This window comes from Sapajus apella, unplaced genomic scaffold (genome assembly GCF_009761245.1).
Source record: "Sapajus apella isolate SASKATOON/1434 unplaced genomic scaffold, GSC_monkey_1.0 scaffold168, whole genome shotgun sequence".
NCBI classification, from domain to species: domain Eukaryota; kingdom Metazoa; phylum Chordata; class Mammalia; order Primates; family Cebidae; genus Sapajus; species Sapajus apella.
Window position 1 is genome coordinate 175,246 of NW_022437108.1, and position 17,154 is coordinate 192,399.

The following is a 17,154-nucleotide window of genomic DNA, read 5'->3' on the forward strand; positions in this document are numbered from 1 at the left end:
TCAGTGTGTGACCAGGGTCGGGGCTCAGTGTGTGACCAGGGTCGGGGATCAGTGTCTGACCAGGGTTGGGGGTCGGTGTGTGACCAGGGTCGGGGTTCAGCATAGTGCTCTCTGCGTAGCCTCTGGGGCACATTGGAGGCCCTGCCTCATCCACACTCCCTCTGAGCTCCGCTTGTCCCTCCCATGGGGCCTGTTAGTCAAGTGCCCCAGGCTGATGCCACCGCTCTGAGCCTTGATGAGCAGAAGGCTGAATGGTCATAGCGTCTGCAGTTCCTCCAGAACTCGCCGTGTGTGAGGCACCCTCTGGACCACTGATGGTGGGTATTATCGCCCCCATTTTACAGATTAGGAAACTGGAACTTCAAAAGATGAAGTGTCTTTCTGAGGTCACAGCCAGTTAAGTGGTAGAGCCCAGACTCAAACTCTTTGTCCCCTTGTTCCTTTTCAGGCTCCCTCGGCATTCCTCCCTGGGGCAGAGGGACCTTTGGCAGAGCTCTCTTCCTACAGGTCCCGTAGAATCTTCTTCCTCTTTCTATCTAGACTGGGGGCTTTGAGTTCAGCCTTCTTCAAGCAAAAACTCCCAAGGAAGGCCAACTAAGCCTGAAGGTGGACAAGGAGACCTCCTTGCGAGGTCTGAGGCATGTGGGCAGGTCCTGTCCCCAGCAGCTGGGGACTAGGCAGAGCCTGCCTGTAGGGTACCATAAACCCCAAGGATCAGGCTTCTCTCTTTGCTAGAGATTAAAGGAATGTGTCAGCCCCAATGGAGGCATTTTGGACATCATTGTCCTGGATTTTAGAGCTCTGGAGGATCCTTCCCAGCATCCCTGATACCACCCCACAAGCATTTCCTCCTTTGCTTCCAGGAAGTGGTGGGAGAGTGCCACCCCTCCTGCTGTAGGCCTGGACACCTCATGTTGCAGATGAGGCCCAGAGAGGGAAAGACACTTGTTCCAAGACACAGTGTGTTAGTAGCGGAGGGGCCCAGAACCCTACCTCCCACTGCCAATATTCCTAGGTGTTCCCTCCTCCTGGCTCAAAACCCTTGTAGGACTGAAAACCCATGAGGACATGCAACAGTCGTGTTCCGTGAGTGGGACTGCAGGCACTGCACCAGCTGTTCTCCGGCCTCCCTGACATTTCTCAGCACAAGAATCCCCCCATTTGTGAGTCATTTGGAAAATTTCATGGGGGAAGTGGTCCAGAATTTGAGTGAAGTTCCAGGAGGAAGGGACTCAGGGAGAGTTGGCAGGAGGCTCCCTGAAGTAGACGGTGGGATAGATTCCAAGGTGGGGACATGAGTAAGGAGCAGCTCCTTGCTGTGGTTTATCTGCAAGTGGAGAGATGGACAGAGCAGTTTGCTTCACAGCTGGGGGATCTGAAGCTCGGTGAGGCAAAGCAGTGGGCCCAGCAGTTCCCAGCTCAGTTCTCATTCACATCTGCCTAGTCCAAAGCCAGTGGGTTCTCCCAGTTCCCTCTGTGTGGCCGGACTGTGTCATAGAAGGAAAGAGATTGTCGCCTGTCCTCAAGGAGCTGCTGGGAGAATGAGATTTAAGTCAGAAGTGTTAGGGAGCAAGAGCTGCATTGCCGAGGTCTCAGTCCTGTGTGGCACAGAACACATCCATGCTGCTGGAGCTGCTGGGAAAAGCTGGACGGAGTTTAGAAAAGATCAGGGATAGGGAAGAATAAGCTTAGCCACGGGAGTGTGTGCAGAGCCCAGGTGGACTTGTGGTAGTCAGGAAAGCAGCTGTCCGGGGTGCTGAACCAAACCATGCCCATGGGCCTGTTTGCAACTCTTCCTGGACACTTTGGTCTGTCCCTTTTCATGTCTGCGCCTCAGTTTCCTCAACTAGAGAATTACAATACTGACGCCTGCATCACAGTTTCGTTGAGAGGGTGCGGGAAGGCCATGACATGTTGTGCTGAGTATGCGGCCTGTGTTCACTTGAGGTTCTCCAAATGGGGGTATCAGCTGAAGGAGAAACCTCCTCCCCAAGCCCCTGGGTGGAGGGTGGGGTCATCTGTGATACCAGACCCCAGCCATATGATCCCTCGGGAATGGCAGGTGCTGTAACAGAGTCAGCACTCCCCCTTGGCATGGGAAGACGCAGCTTGTCTGGGACCTCTCCACCCACCCATGCAGGTGTCCCCCAGCCTGGACACCTCATGTTGCAGACAGGATGACTGGGAACCATAGAGGACAAGACACTTGGACCAAGAAACACAGTGTGTTTGTTAGTGGAGGATGGGCAGGGTGCCACAGTCCTGTCATCCAAAGCGTATATTCCTGGTTGTTGCCTCTCCCGGGTGCAAAAGCCTTGTTGGAACTAAACACCTGGAGCACCCAAAGGAATGAAGCTCTAATGTGGGACTTCAGGTACGACCTGTGACGCCTGTTCTCTTGGGCCTTCCTGACCCACTCTGCTAGCCTCAGCCCGCAGGCGGCTTGGGTCCTAGCTCTTGGCTGTAACTTCTTCTCTCTTTAACCATACCCCCGAACTCCTGGCCCTGTGCAAACTCTCTTAATCTTGTTGAGAGGGTTACCTGCTGCTGGGTAATTTATAAAGAAAATTCTCTAAAGGAATACCTGATGCTGGGTAATTTGTAAAGAAAAGGGGAATATCTGGGTCATGGTTCTGCAGGGTGTACAAGCATGGCGCTGTCATCTGCGTTAGGGGAGGGGGCCTCAGGGAGCTTCCACTCGTGGCAGAGAGCGAAGGGGAGCTGGCATCGCATGGCAAGAGGAAGGAAGTGAGGGAGGCGTGGGTGGAGGGAGGTGCCAGGCTCTTTTAACAACCAGTTCTCATGGGAACTAATAGAGCGAGAACTCGTTACTCCTTAGGGGGTGAGGAGGGCACCAAGCCTTTCATGAAGGATCTGCCCCCATGACCCAAACATCTCCCACAGCTCCACCTCCAGCATGGGGAAGGTCATATTTCAGCATGCTCATGGAGGCGACAAACACCCAAACTATATCACAAGCCTCTCAGGCCCCTCTGTCAACTTGGGGCCTCCTGGGTGTCCACCTCGCCAGGGAGGTGGGATGCTTTGGGGCAGGGGTTGGGTGGGGAGAAGGCTGCAGGAAGCCAAAGAAGAGCCCTCTCTCACCCTCCCCTGCCTCTTCTCATCTTCTCAGCCTGCCGGGCCACCTTGGCCCTGGGCTTGGGATAATCTGCAGCCACGGAGAGGAGAGCCAGGGAGGGTTCCCACCCTAAAAAGACACCCCCCAAGCCTGTTGGTCATGCTTGAGATGCACTCCAACTCCTGTGCCATTCCCCTTTCGGCCTTTGGCATCTCCTTGTCCTTTGGAACCAGACAGTGCTAAGTGTGCGTCCCAGCTCTGCCATTTCCCTCACCTTGGACAAGTAACATATGCCCCAGAGCCTCAGTTTCCTCATCTGTCCAGTGGGAATAGGAACACCATCCCACAGTGTGCGGTTTCAGTGGAGGAGAGCACATAACAGATGACACTGCAGCTTTTCTCCTGCCCCTGGTCCCTCTTCCCTGGTGACGCTGACCTCCCACCCACCCCTGCCTGTTTAGACCAAGAGCTGAAGCCTGGCCTGTGGGTGAGGTGGTCCTGTGGAAGACAGGAAGGAGGAGGCCGCAGGTAGCACCAGTGCTTTTAACACTGTGAGGGGACCCAGCTGAGCTGCTGCAGCCATGCGTAACCTCTGACCTTGCTGCCTCTGGCTTGGCTCTGGAAGGTCCCCTCCCCAGCCTGCTCACCCAGGTTTAGCAGGAGTGGCCACTTGCAGTGATGCGAAAAACACTTGGAGTAATACGACTCGGAGGCTTTGACCACTGGGAACACTGACCCCACCTACTACCCTGCCTGCAGCTGGCCCAAGGCTCAGACCCCAGGCACCCCTCCACCAGCCAGTCCAGCCAAAGAGTTTAGGAGGGTCACATTTGGCCTCAGCTCTGCATCCATTTCTCTGGGCACAGAGTATTCACACAGAGCCCGGCACAGGGTATGTGCCCAAAATGCTTTAGCTGTTAGTGGCAGTAGTTGTAAGAGGTGTTGTCATCATAGTGGAGCAGTCCCATTTCACAGAGGGCTAGGTGAGGCCCACACAGTTGAAAGCCGCCATCTCTGTGCAACCTTCTCAGCTCTGCCCTTTTTCTCAGAATAGGCAACTACTTTAGACTTCTTTCAATTTATCTGCAATGCTCTTGTTAGGGGGAGAGCTTGGCAGTCAGTGGGATAGATTCCAAGGTGGGGAGAGGGCGTTGGAGGGAGCCAGCTCCCAGGGCTGCAGGTGCCCTGAGGAGGCCTGGAGCAGTTTGATGGGCAGGAGGCCGATCTGCCCAGGGACCCGCTACCTGGGAGTGCCCTGCCCTCCATCCTCTCTGCTGGCTCCTCAGCCGCCTCGTGAAGCATTGAGAGTGCTAACGTGTGTGATGACAGCAACGCGTGTGCCACCCCTGTTTACCTGGCATCTGCTGCCTCCTTCCTTGCCCCCTGAGGATCTGCCAAGTCCTTCCTCTCAGCCTCTTCCCAACGGGCAGAATTCAGACCTGGTAACATTGCTGCCAGCTGGTTAGCAGGTAAACGCAGCCCATAAAGTTAATGGAGCACTTAGTGTGTTTGAGGCACTCGGGATGCTGAGGACCAGGCTCTGGGGGCCCTGCCACCAGGCAGGGGTGGGGATGATTGTTAGTATATGCTGACTTTGTGCAGGGATGATGGTTAGTATATGCTTACTGCATGCAGGGACGACAGTATGCGCTTGCTGTATGCGGGGATGATGGTTAGTATGCACTTACTGTGTGCTGATGATGGTTAGTATGTGCTTACTGTGTGCAGGGATGATGGTCAGTATGCGCTTACTTTGTGCTGATGATGGTTAATATTCGCTTATTGTGTACCAGTGATGGTTAGTATGCACTTACTGTGTGCTGATGATGGTTAGTATGCACTTACTGTGTGCAGGGATGATGGTTAGTATGCACTTACTGTGTGCAGGGATGATGGTTAGTGTGTGCTCACTGTGTGCAGGGATGATGGTTAATATGTGCTTACTGTGTGCTGATGATGGTTAGTATGTGCTTACTATGCGCAGGGATGTTGGTTAGTATGCGCTTACTGTGTGCAGGGATGATGGTTAGTATGCACGTACTGTGTGCAGGGATGATAGTTAGTATGCACTTACTGTGTGCTGATGATGGTTAGTATGCACTTACTGTGTGTGGGGTCCGGGCTAGTGCTTTCCTGAGCATCAGTGAGGTAGGAGCCACCAAGTTTGCTGATTAAGGGAGTGGGGCCCAGGGAAGTGAGGGGACTGCCAAGGTCCTCAGCAGCGAATGCAAATGTTGGGCTGGACTTGGGGCAAACAGAGAGGAGGAGCTGACCAGCAGCTCCTGTCCTGGCAGTGCGAGTGAGCTCAGGAGGCAGCAGGCAGCCCTTGGCCTTTCCTGACACATCCCGGGCCCCTTGGGAGCCACCTCTGAGGAAATTCTTCCTCGTCTCAGTCCTCAGCCCTTCACTGAGCACAGAGCAGCCTGCGACCGCTGCATGGGGCCCCACTAGGGCAGTCCTGGGGCCTGCTCTCATCCGCAGGGACTCTGCCTCCACCTCTCCCCTGTTGCCACTGACACTTTCGAGGAGGCAGCCCCTCTCCCGGTCCTCTGCTGTGCTCACTGAATACCTCTCCCTCTGGCCCTACCTGAAGGCCCCTCCGCTGGGCCTGATGGTCCTGCCATGCGTCATCTGTGTCTCCTTACCCCTTCCAGCCTCCAGCCCATGAGGTCAGCCCTCCCCGAGACTGTATGGTGTCTCTCCAGCTTCCCATGCCTGCCTGAGAGGAAGAGGTGCTTCCCCTTCAGACTGAGGCTCGCCCCTGCCCCTGAGGGCCATGAGCCCCCCACTGTCAGGCATTCCCTTTCCACAGCTCCTGTCTGGCGGGTGGCCCCTTCCCTTCCCCAACTAGGCAGGGTGTCTGAGTTCCCAAACCAGTAATAGATCCTGGTCACCCCTATGGACCTCTGGCCACGTCTGTGAATCTTAGCCTTTCCTTTCTGCTGAGTGGGCCAGAATGGTGCCTGGAACGTAGTAGGCACTCAGCACAGGCTTGTTGAATTAATGGACTAAGGAAGCAATGAATTCCCGGCCTGGCTGCCTCACCTGGGTGTTGTGCAGATCAAAGTAACTAATGGATTTGTTACAGAGTTAAGGATGCTGTTTGTACAGAAGGCATGGGGGATGCTCAGTGGGACGCTGGCGCTGTGGATTATAACCACCGCCCTCACTTTGCAGATTCTGCCTCGCAGACCCCTCCCTCATCCGCCCTCCTCTCCATCGCTCTGCCCCATCTCTCCCCCGCCGCTGCCTCACTCCTAACTCATTTCCTCCTGTCCTTCCGCATGAAATCTATCCTCCCCCAGGTGGTGGCTGGAATGATCTTTCTGAAGCACAGATCCGGACCCCGGCTACTCCCCACCAGAAGTTCAGGCTCCTGATGGCTCCTGGGATAAGAGCTCCACCCTACGTGGTGCCCACCAGGCCCTGCCTGAAGGAGGGGGCTGTCTCTGTCTCCAACCACTGGGCCGCTGCACTTGTCACGGGCAGTCTGCAGTGCCCTTCCCCACTGTTTCCCAATCCAGCTCGTTCTCCTTTAAGACCCCGTCAAAGGGCCTTTCACCCAGGAAGCCTTTCCCAACCTCCAGGCCTGGATCAGATGCCCCTACCGTTTCCACAGCCCCGCAGGTGCCCACTCTCACACAGCCCCTCCGGTGCCCACTCTCACACTGCCCCTCAGGTGCCTGCTCTCACACAGTCCCTCCGGTGCCCGCTCTCATACAGTCCCTGAATTGTCATCTCCCACCTTCCTGGGCTCCAACCCACACCCTGCTCTGCCGTGTTGGTACCCTTAGTTCACAGAAAGCATTAAAGGGCATTTGCTGAATGAATGAATGAATGAATGAATAAAGAATGAACAGGCAACTCCCCCGGGCTGTGGGGACTCTGGGTTGGACCTTTGGGCCCACTGAGGGGAGTGGGCCACAGTGTGCCTCTGACCTGTCCTGGCGGTGGCCTCCTTTCTGTGGGTCCTACTGGGCTCCAGGCATCTTGCCCTGGAATTGTTCGCACCCGCGGACCCTACAACAGCAGAGGCTGCATCTGCAGTGAGGGGCTCTGAACCGTCCCAGGGATTTACTACAGGTTGAGGGTGGCACAGGAGCCCTGAGAACAGAGCCTGGGGTCTGCAGAACCTTCTCATCTGGTGCCCTGATCCCCACCCTACCACCGGCATCTGACCCTTATCCCCACACGCACAGGTCAGTTCTGCCCCCACCCTGCCCTGAGACCTTTCCTGTTCTGAGCTGCTGCAGCCCCTACACTGCCCTGCACCAGCAACCTGGCACTGAGTCCTGGCTGTGTTGCCCAGGCTGGAGTGCAGTGGCACGATCACAGCCCAGTGCAGCCTCAAGCTCCTGCCCGCCTCTCTGCTCCTCTGACCTGGCCCTAAGCCCTGCCATGTGCTTTGGCCAGTCCTGCTGATGGTCTGGCTACTACCCTGCTCTCGAAGACCCCTGTCCTGGGATTTCTGGCTTCCTGGTCCAGCTACCCTGGTGCTGACCACCTTCCCATGAATGCCACCTAATCATGGGCCCCGTCTGTGCCTGCAGTGCCACCCTGACCCCTGCCTCCAAGCCCGCAAATCTGGGCAGGACTGGGTGCTCAGTCCTGAGTGTATGTGGGGGATTGGGAAGATGAGGAGGGGTCTGTTTTGCTCAAGGGGGTCTCCTAAAACTGAGGCTGCTACTCGCTCAGCCACCGGAAACGGAGGGGCTGGAGGTGGGATTCTGGCTGTAGGTGCCCAAGGTGGGAGACACCCAGAGATAGGGGGCAGGAAAGGTTTCCTGGAGGAGGTGGTGGTGCTCTGGGTGAGCCAATGAGGATAAGGAGGACGGGGGAGGCCCTCCCTGGTGGGTAGAGCAGGATGCCCACTCTGTCCTGGGCTCCATGCCAGCTTCGTGCTCACCCCCGGCACGGCCAGCCTTTGGGTGGGTATTATTAGCTCCATCTAACAGACAGGAAAACAGAGCTTCCAAGGGGCTCAGGGACTTGCCCAGGGTCACCTGGCTGACCAGCAGCCTTGTCAGGCCTCTACCTGGGTCTGGCACCATTCCAGGCTCTTATGGCGGGAGCAAGGGGAGAGGCGGGGAAGAGGGAAGGGAGGCGGGCACCGCCACAAACATCAAAGCAGCTGCTGACTGTGACTCTCCCGGGTGGGGGTGTGGGACGGGGTTGGCTTTCTGAGTTGGTCCTGCTCCCCCCTCCCCACCGTGGGAGAGCCCTCACGATGCGAGGTTCCCACTGCCCCCTCCCCAGAGAGGCCGGCAGTTTGCCTCTTCAGAGGATAATTCCCCATTATACAGAGATATTTAGCCTAATAGAAGCCGACAGATCATTCAGGGTGGTAATGTACTCCAGCTTCAAGCGTGTAGTTTCCTCGGCCTGAACTCCAGATTAAAGGCTCCTTGCCCAGCCCGCCCTGTGACGGTGCCTGTGACCTTGACTGCAGTGATGGGGTAGGTTTCTCCCTCCCTCCTTCCCTTCTCCTCCCTTGCCAGTTTCCTCCTCCCTCCCTTTCTCTTTCTTAAAAAAAAAGATATTTTTCTTCTTAAATGTTCAGTGGAAAGACTGTTGCTTAAACCTTGCATGCTCTGGGGACAGGCGGATAGTGCTGGGCTGCCAGGCGGCCACGGGAACACCTGGTCAGCTCAGAGCTCAGCCACAGATCGGCTGGGGATGGTGGGCAGCCTGGGCAGCTGGACAGTGCAGCCAGGCTGAGGCAGGTGGAGGCTGGGCAGACGGCCTTGCCCAAGGCCAGAACTGTTCCCCCTACTTCCTCGACCCATTTCCCTGCCCCAGAGCTGGCCCAGAGGGGCCTGACCTGGGCCCTTCAACACCGGGATGCCTTTAATGACTGGGGAGCACTGTCAATGGCTGGGGGGGCTCCTTGGGCCTGAGCAGGTGGGGATGAGCCCAGGGAACACTAGTGGCTAGATCTGAGGGGCAGATGGCACCAGGTGGCCTTTCGGGCCCTGCACTGATCAGGACGGTGGCTTCCGGAGCTGCTTCTCTGGCCCCTGCAGGGTTCCCTTGTTCATTCAGCGTCTCTGTCTCCGTTTCTTTGTCTCACCTCCCCCACCCTGCCGCTGCCACGCCACCACCGCCTCTCTCCGCCTCCCCCTGCCCATGCTATCTGCTCACCGGACTGGCTGTTCAAACTGCCTGGCACTTCGGCGAGGCAACAGGGAGCAGGGGACGGCATCAGATCTTTGGAACCAGTGAGCCCCAGGTTCAAATTCTGGCTCCAACACTTACCAGCTGTTTCTTTCCATTTAATATTTTGAATTTGGACAAGTTCCTTCATCTCTCCGGGTTTCACTGCGTCACCTGAGAAGTGAGATGCTCCCACTTGGCCCCTAAGATTATGCTGAGGTCTGTCAGGGCGGTGTTCAGTGTATGCTGTGCCAGTGTGTGGCAGCTTCCCCACCTGCAATCCCAGTCCCCCTGGGGACACCCCACCTCCTGCTGCTCCTGTCTGCCCAGATGCCCTCTCTGCCTGTCTGGTGGGAAAGGGGAAGGTGGTCAGGGGGGTTCTGGCTGTCCCTGGCCCACAGCAGCCGCGTTAGGGAAGAAAGGCGCCTTGTGGGAGGGACACTACCTTACTTCATTTCTGGGCAAAGCCTAGTGTTTGGTACTGGTCTGATTTGAAGGAACCAACTTAAGGGGCTGTGGCCAAACCACCAGGGGTAAAGGGGACAGAGTGGAGGATCAGGCCCTGTGTATCAAGGAGGGGAAGGCTTCTAGGCGGAGACCTCCCTCTCAAGTTTCAGGTCAGAAGGCAGAGAGTGCCTCTAACCTGCAGGGATGGGAGTCTTGGCAGCTGAATGGAAGCCCATGTGGAGTGGGGAGATTCCTGCATCTTCCAGGGCAGGGGTGGCGGGGTGACTACTGAGGATGAAGAGGGGAGAAGGTCCTTAGGTGTGAGGCCGCAGAGGATCCGAGGCTGATCCCACTCCTTCTCCGGGCCCGTTTCCTCATCTGCTGGGTGGGGCTGATCATGCTGCCCCATCCGCCTCACAACGTGGGCTACAGATCCAGGTGGAGAATCAGTGGGAGCGTTCTGTGATGTGTAATGTCCTAATAATAATAACTATTATGCTGGATATTGCCTTTTTCCCAAGTCTCTGTAACACCTACTCCAAGCCACACAATCTGGCCCTGATTCATGTATTCACAGAATTAAAGACACTCACGGCAGAAATCAACCTCCCTGTTGAGTGCAAATGCCCACCCAACGCACATGGTCCTCAGACCTCTGCTTGCATACCTCCAGGGACAGGGAGCTCACTGCTTCTCATGCTGAGCAGAGATCTCTGTCCCTGGACTCTTCTCCTCGGATACATGCATGCCAAGTCTCTTCGTCAGGGACCGGAAGTCCTGATCAGGTCCCCGAGGCTCCTTTAAGGGGGGTGGAGTCTGGTTGTAAAAGCGGTCCCTGTCTGCGTAGACGCTCTAGGAATCTTCTTTCATTGCTCTCCTTTTCTTACCCCCACCCCCTCACATCCAACTCATCAGCCAGCTGGCTCTGCCACAACACACTGCCCGAGTCTGCCTGCTTCCTCGCTCTCTGTGCCATCACCCTGGCTGAGCCTGTCTCCTTGATCTTGGGCTTTTGTGACACGGGTCCTCTGCCCCAGGCCTGCTCTCCTGGAGTTCAGTCTCCACTTGGCGGCTCGAGAGAACTGTTAACAATGAAGAAAGCATCATAGCACTTCCCTGGTTAAAACCCTCCTGTTACTTTTCATTGCATTTGGGAGGGAATCCGAAGCCCTTTCCCTGGCCCTCAGGGCCCCAGCCCCCCACTGCAGCTTCGTTTCCCGCAGAATTAATGCCAGTGAGACTGCTTTGGAAAGACTTTCTTTGCTCCTGTAGCTTGAGTGACCCACCAGCCCCAGCCCAGGTCTCCTTCACATTACCGGGTTTTATGATCATTACTGCCTGTCACAATTTGGAATTACCTTGTTTATGTATCTCCTTATCATCGGTACCCCCTGTCCTCATGAGAGTACCAGACTTGTCTGTGTTGTACCCCAGTGAACCCTAGCCCCTATAGTATACCTGGCACATAGTAGGTGCTAAATCAGTGTTTGACGCATGAATGAAAACTACCACAGAAATCAGGAAGAAATAGCAGTTGATGTCATCGTCGCTGTAGTAGCAGTTGATATGACAGTTTTGTGTGTGCGTGTGTATGCGTGTGTGCACGTGGGTGTGTCAGCTGGGAATCACCTGCCCTTTTAATCACCTGAGCCTGAAGCACTGCCTGCATGGGAGACACGTGCCCCTGTAGGCCACGTTCATGCACACTCACAAGCACACACACACACACACACAGGCGTTTCATGTTCAGTAGCGTTGTGACCTCTGGTGAAGTCTTTCATCTTTTGGGCCTCCGTTGCTCCACCTGTGGAATGGGGCTGCCTGGGGCTAGAGATACCACGGCGTCCTGCAGGCAGCCGGGGCCCCAGAGCCGGGAGGGAGCCATGAGGTGTTGATTGAAGTTTACCTCCACACAGGGCTGCTCCCTGCTGCCCTCGGAGGTGAGGATCTCACCCAGGCAGGAGGGAGTGGTCCCAGGTCAGGAAATTGGCAGAAAAGCCTGGGGACAGGAGCTTTGCTGCTGGGACGTGTATTACATTCACAGTCGAGGTCTCCTGGATGCATCCGTGACTTCAATTTGAGAAGTTTTAATTTTCGTTTTTGAGCTTGTTGTTTTCAAAAACCTTTTCCTTGCTACCTGTATTTTACTTCTTGAACTTTTTTCATTCAATTGTTATAAAAAAGAATTGCCATGAAACTAAAAAGGAGAAAAACCCTCCATCCCTGTTTCCCCTCCTCCAGGGCAACAACCACTCCCTCCCAACCCCGCCCCCACCCCGATCCCCGCCCCCAGCCCCACCCCCTTGTCTGTTTCCTTTGATGCCAGTACTAGAGGCTTGCAGAATATTTGGGAAGTAGAAGTAGTCCCTCTGTGCTACTTAATCCCTCTGTGCCTCAGTTTCCTCGTCCAAACAATAGAGGTAATAATTGCTGATTCACCCAGTGCAGATTCCATGAGTTACCTTTTAATTTGTCACGTACTGAGGAAGGTCCCTGGCACTTAATAAGCGCGTTGTGCGTATGTTTTTATGTAAGATGAGTAAGTAAGAAGGAAAGGGCAGCGTGATGCTGCCATCGTGGCACAAAGGGCAGCTGTAGAAGTCTGTCTTTGGCATCAGAAATCAAGGGTTCAAGGCCCAGCTCGGCCCACACTCCCCATGGAGCCAGGAGCATGTGTGTGGTTGGTTTTCTAAGCTTTGGCTCCTCCACCTGTAAACTGGGTAATCTGCACCCCACGATGCCACAGCGTGGGTGGGGGTGACGGACGGGCTCAGTGAGCGGGAGCCTCGTACACCCCACAACCCAGCCCCCACCTGCACCCATGTTCTCAGCTTCCCACCTCATTATTATCACGGAAACATTACTTGGCCTCACTGCCTGTCTCTGCGTTGATCATTTTTAACGGTTGTGTAATACTCTCTTGGTAGGAGTGCCGTGACTCACTCTGTCATCTCTGTTGTGGAGTGTTTAGACAGCCTGCAGTGTCTTGCTGGTATAAATAACCCTATGGGGAATGGCTCTGTGCCCGAGAGGCTTCCCCTCTGAGTGCAGTTTTCCTGGACGATCCCAGGACATTCCATGGGGCTGCTTTGCTAGGGGGGCTGAGGGAGGGTCCAGTGGCAGTGACTGGAGGAGATCGGTCCCTTCAAGTGTGGCCTGATACCCTTCCCCAGGGACATGGCTTCCCCCGGGAGGCATATGGGTTTCAGGGCTGCAGGACACTCTGCTAGTGATGAGCATGACGGGAAGACACAAGGCCACGGCGGGAGGGCAGTGGGTACCGAGGAGGACCGGGGCTGGGAGTTGGAGGACTGCGTTTGGCTTTGCCACCCTCTCACTGTGTGACCCCGAGCAAGTCCCTTCTCTCTGGATCTCAGGTTTTCCCAGGTACTGTGTCCAAGAGGTAGGCAAGGGTTGATCCGGAGTTGTGTTGTCCAGCGTGGTAGCCATTAGTTACATGTGGCTGTTTAGATTTAAATGCAAATTAATTAAAATAAAACAAAATTAAAAATCAGCTTTTTATCACACTATCCACACTGCAGTATCCACATGTGACTGCTGGCTGCCATATCAAACAGGGCAGAGGCAGAACATTTTCGTCGTGACGGAAGTTTCCGCTGAACAGTTTTGGTCTAGAGATACTTCCGGGGTTCTTCCTTTGGTCTCACGTTCCTCAAGGTGTGGCCGCCATCTGCCCTTCCTCCTGTACCCCTCGGGCCCTTGTGAACGTTACCACTCACTCTTGTTTCTCCTCTTTTCTAGGGATCTTATGACCATAACCTGGCTCCCTTGAGTCTGTGGGGCTGCCCAGCCTTCAGCCTGCATCTCCAGGGCTCTCACTATCCAGCTCCTGGACCAGCTCCCAAGCCTACTCCTGACCCCGACCTGGGCCAAAGGGACTCCGAAAGCTTTGGGACCCAGCGGGACACAGCAGCAGTCACGGTAGGTGACATCCCCGCTGTACCTGTTCCCTGGCTCCTGGGGATATCCAAGCCTTCTCAGTCTTCAGAACAAGAAGGAAACCTTTCTGTACACTGTATCTGTCAGGATCCCTTTGATTGTAAGTAGCAAAGAACAAAAACGAAAACAAACCCTACTTCATTAAAATGAAGTTATCAGCTCATGTAACCAATGTGTTTGGTGATAATATGGGCTTCAGGCAGGGCTTGATCTAGTGGTTCAGACAGTGCAAGCAGGACCTTGTTTTTGTCTGTATCCCTTCATTCCTCTTCTTGGTGATGGTTCCATGCTTAGTGGCGTTTGGCATGGCATGGTCAAAAGATGCCTGGCAGCAGTTTCTGGGGTAACATGCTTCTAGGTTTAGATCTAGGGTTGGGGGTGGAGACAAAGTCTTAAAGTCTTCCCTGACACAACAAATCAAAGTCCCCGAGTTGATCTCGGGATCCTATTGGCAGGATTCGGCTCATCCTGAACCCTTAACTGGGTGCCCGGGACTTAGAAACATGCTGGGGCTCAGGGTCGTCCTTCCCCAACCATGTGACCAGGAATGAGGGGTGAGTGTTTCCCAAAGGAATGTTGGGATCCGGCTGACAGGAGAAGGGAGACCCCTCCCCAACTAGGGAAGCCATATAACAGGTAATTATTCTAGATGGTGTCCTAGATGGATATGGACGTGCTGTGTGCCCTTGGACAAATCTATGCCTCAGATTCCTCACCTGATAATGAACTTCACCTGGAAGGGATGCTGAGCGAGCTACCTGAGATGACGCATAGAAAGCACTGACATCTAGCAGGTTCTCAGTATATCCCGTTCCCTTCCCCTCCCTGCTTCCCTCTCCAGGAAGTTTGGGATGTCACCGATTTGGGAATGTTTGTTTGTTTTTATGAACTTGGAAGGAGCTGCTGAGGAGTATCGTAGATCAGAACCCTTAGAGGCAGAACCTGAGATGAGCAGGGCCTCGGGGGAAGGGAGGAAGAAAAGAGACTCGGGTAGGAATGACAGCCCAGGCAAAGCTGGGCTTTGGGCTGGTTCAGGGGACCCTGGAGCATAATTCACACAACAGAATTACCCTTCCTGCCCCCGCAAGGGCCCCTGTGTTAATCAGTCATTGTGGGAGGGTCTGGATTGTCCAGGTGAGGTGGCCCCCATTTGTGAAGGGCAGTTCCCTGGAAAAGGGGGAGCCACGAGCTGCAGCAGCCCTCTGGGCATCTGGAGGACAGGGTGGTGCGCTGGCCATCGAGGGCATCTAGGCAGCCAGCCTTTAGTGCAGGAAGGCAGAGCCTGTGGCCCAGCCTGGCCGGATCTGGACTTCCCAGGTGTGTCGTCTCCTCTGGCTTTTGCTCCTCCTGCCCCAGAGTGCTGACGCCTTCTACCGTAGGGGGCTGGCTGCCAACCTGGGGGCTGGGGATGGGATGGACCGTTGGCCCCTCCTTTGAAGAAAGCTCTTCCACACCCAGGCTGTGCACTCGCCCTCCGCCCCTGCTGCTTCTCCTCCAGTAATTCCCGGTCTCTCCTCTCCTTAGCCTGCAACTCCCCTGCCTAGCGTGCCCTTCCTCACTCTCGGCCCTTTCTGCTTTTCAACGCCCAGTTCAGGTCCCTTCTTCTCCAGGAAGCCTCTGCTGATGGCTCTGACCAGTGGTTTTCTGCATTAGTCCATGTTCCAGCTCCACCCTTTTCACAGGTGAAAGACCAAGGCCCAGTGGGTGTTTCCTCATGAGTACTCTGCTGGTCACTGCATCAGTACCAAAGCGCAATGCTTTCTTTGTCTTGACTGCCAGGAAGCTCACAGCCGGTTTGTGGCCCATTTCTGATACGTGCCCAGGACGCTGTGGCATGCGGTTGCTCAATCACCTTGTTGTCTCTGGCCTCTTCTCTCTTATTTTTCCTTTGTCCTGATGTCATCCTTTGCTCTGCAACATGTCCTGGAGCCCCTGTGGCTCTCAGCAGCCTCCAATTCTTTTGGAGGGAGGTGGGGTATAAATAACCAGCAGTGGTGGGAAAGCAAGCATTCCGTGCTGACTGCAGCCAATGCTAGGCCCTTGCTTCCTTAGGGGCAGCTCGGGCAGGGGGTCTCCCCCAGGCCCAGGGTTGAGCCTGTCCCTAAGGAATACTGAAGCCTGCTAGCAGTGGCCCCAGTACCGTGCCCACTCTGCCCTCCCAGGGTCAGGACTGGCATTGTTCTGCCACTGCTGCCCTCTCCCCTCCCCCTCCCCATCTTATCAGAAGCTAATGAAAGAGGCTGGGAAACTCAATCCTCTGGTAATTAAATTTACTTAACGGGTATTCAAGTGGAGTAATGAGAAGTTTAATGCAGTGATTAGATTTTTCTTTAATTAATTAAAATGAGAGCCATGTGTCTTGCCAGCAGACCAACTTGACCCTCTGCTTGAGAGTAACAGAGATAGCAGGGGGGCTTGGCTGGGCGAGCGGGGGGCTCGGGGGCAGGTGCCACCTCCTGCCCTGACCCTGCTGTCCTCAGAGGCAAGCCCAGCTCAGATGCCCATCCAGGCCAGCCTCTGAATTGGCCCCTGTTTCTGAGGTTTGAGGGTGAGTAGGCCTGGTCACTCAGGGCCAGGGATCCAGCAGCCCATACCCTCAGAGAGCTGAAAACTGAACCGGGGTGGAGGGTCAGGCAGGAGCATCTACAAGCGTGGCTTAAAAGCAAGGAGCCGCGGGGTCGAGCCTGTCCACGGGGATAAACAGAAGCCTGATGGATGGAGGTGGCCCCAGTACAGTGCCCACTCAGCCCTCCAGGGGTCAGGACTGGCATTGTTCTGCTTCCTTCTTTTGGGAAAAAGGGACTTCAGGCCTCGTGATGGGAGGAGGTATTTGGGTTGTGCACCTCAATACCACATGCCAACCGACACCTTCACCTTCATATTCAGCGGGACCCGGGTTTACCTCCATTGGCACTGGATCGCCTGGGCAAACAGGATGGGGCAGTGTGTGGATAACTGGGAAATCTGACATAAACCACAAAGCACTTTTTCACTCTGGCATTCACGCTAAAAGGCTGACTGTCCTTGCCGTGCTTTTGAAGGCCAGGTTGGGAGGCCAGGAGGAGCTTCCCTGCCTGAGCCACTTCTGTTAGGGCAGAGGGAACCTGGGCATCCCAGCACAGCTGCCTGGAGTGGACCACAGGACCAGCCTCGCCAGGGTAGAAGACAGGCACAGCAGGGGCTCAGGAGACAGGCGCTGATCCCCGGGGGGCAGGCTGTGTTATTTTCAAAGCCATGGGTAAGGTGGTAGAGAGTCCTGGACTTTTCACAGTGGGGGACAGAAAATGTTCCTCATTAAGACCTGAGCCCAGCGCCACACTAAGCCCTGGTCTGGGACAAATGGAACCTTGATCCTGATTCTACAATGAGCCCTGACCTCAGCTGCACACTGAGTCTTGATCCCAGCCTCACACTGAGCACTGATCCTGAACCGACTGAACCTTGATCCTGGTCCTGCATTAAGCTCTTACCCCACCCACATGCTGAGCCTTGATCCCAGACTCACACTGAGTGCT

At 55.3% G+C, this 17,154-nt stretch overlaps 1 protein-coding gene across 5 annotated transcripts in view; it reads left to right on the top strand.

Annotated features, from left to right (window-relative positions):
* The window catches only part of LINGO1 (leucine rich repeat and Ig domain containing 1), a 206,601-nt gene that overhangs the window by 115,932 nt on the left and 73,515 nt on the right, over window positions 1-17,154 (top strand). For 3 of the 5 annotated variants that reach the window (XM_032267305.1, XM_032267307.1, XM_032267304.1), the window contains exon 4: window positions 13,442-13,621. The gene's annotated coding sequence lies outside the window, so the exon portion shown is untranslated. Of the gene's footprint in view, window positions 1-8,363; window positions 8,536-13,441; window positions 13,622-17,154 lie in introns of those variants that run through there. The other 2 variants (XM_032267306.1, XM_032267308.1) reach the window with 2 other exon arrangements.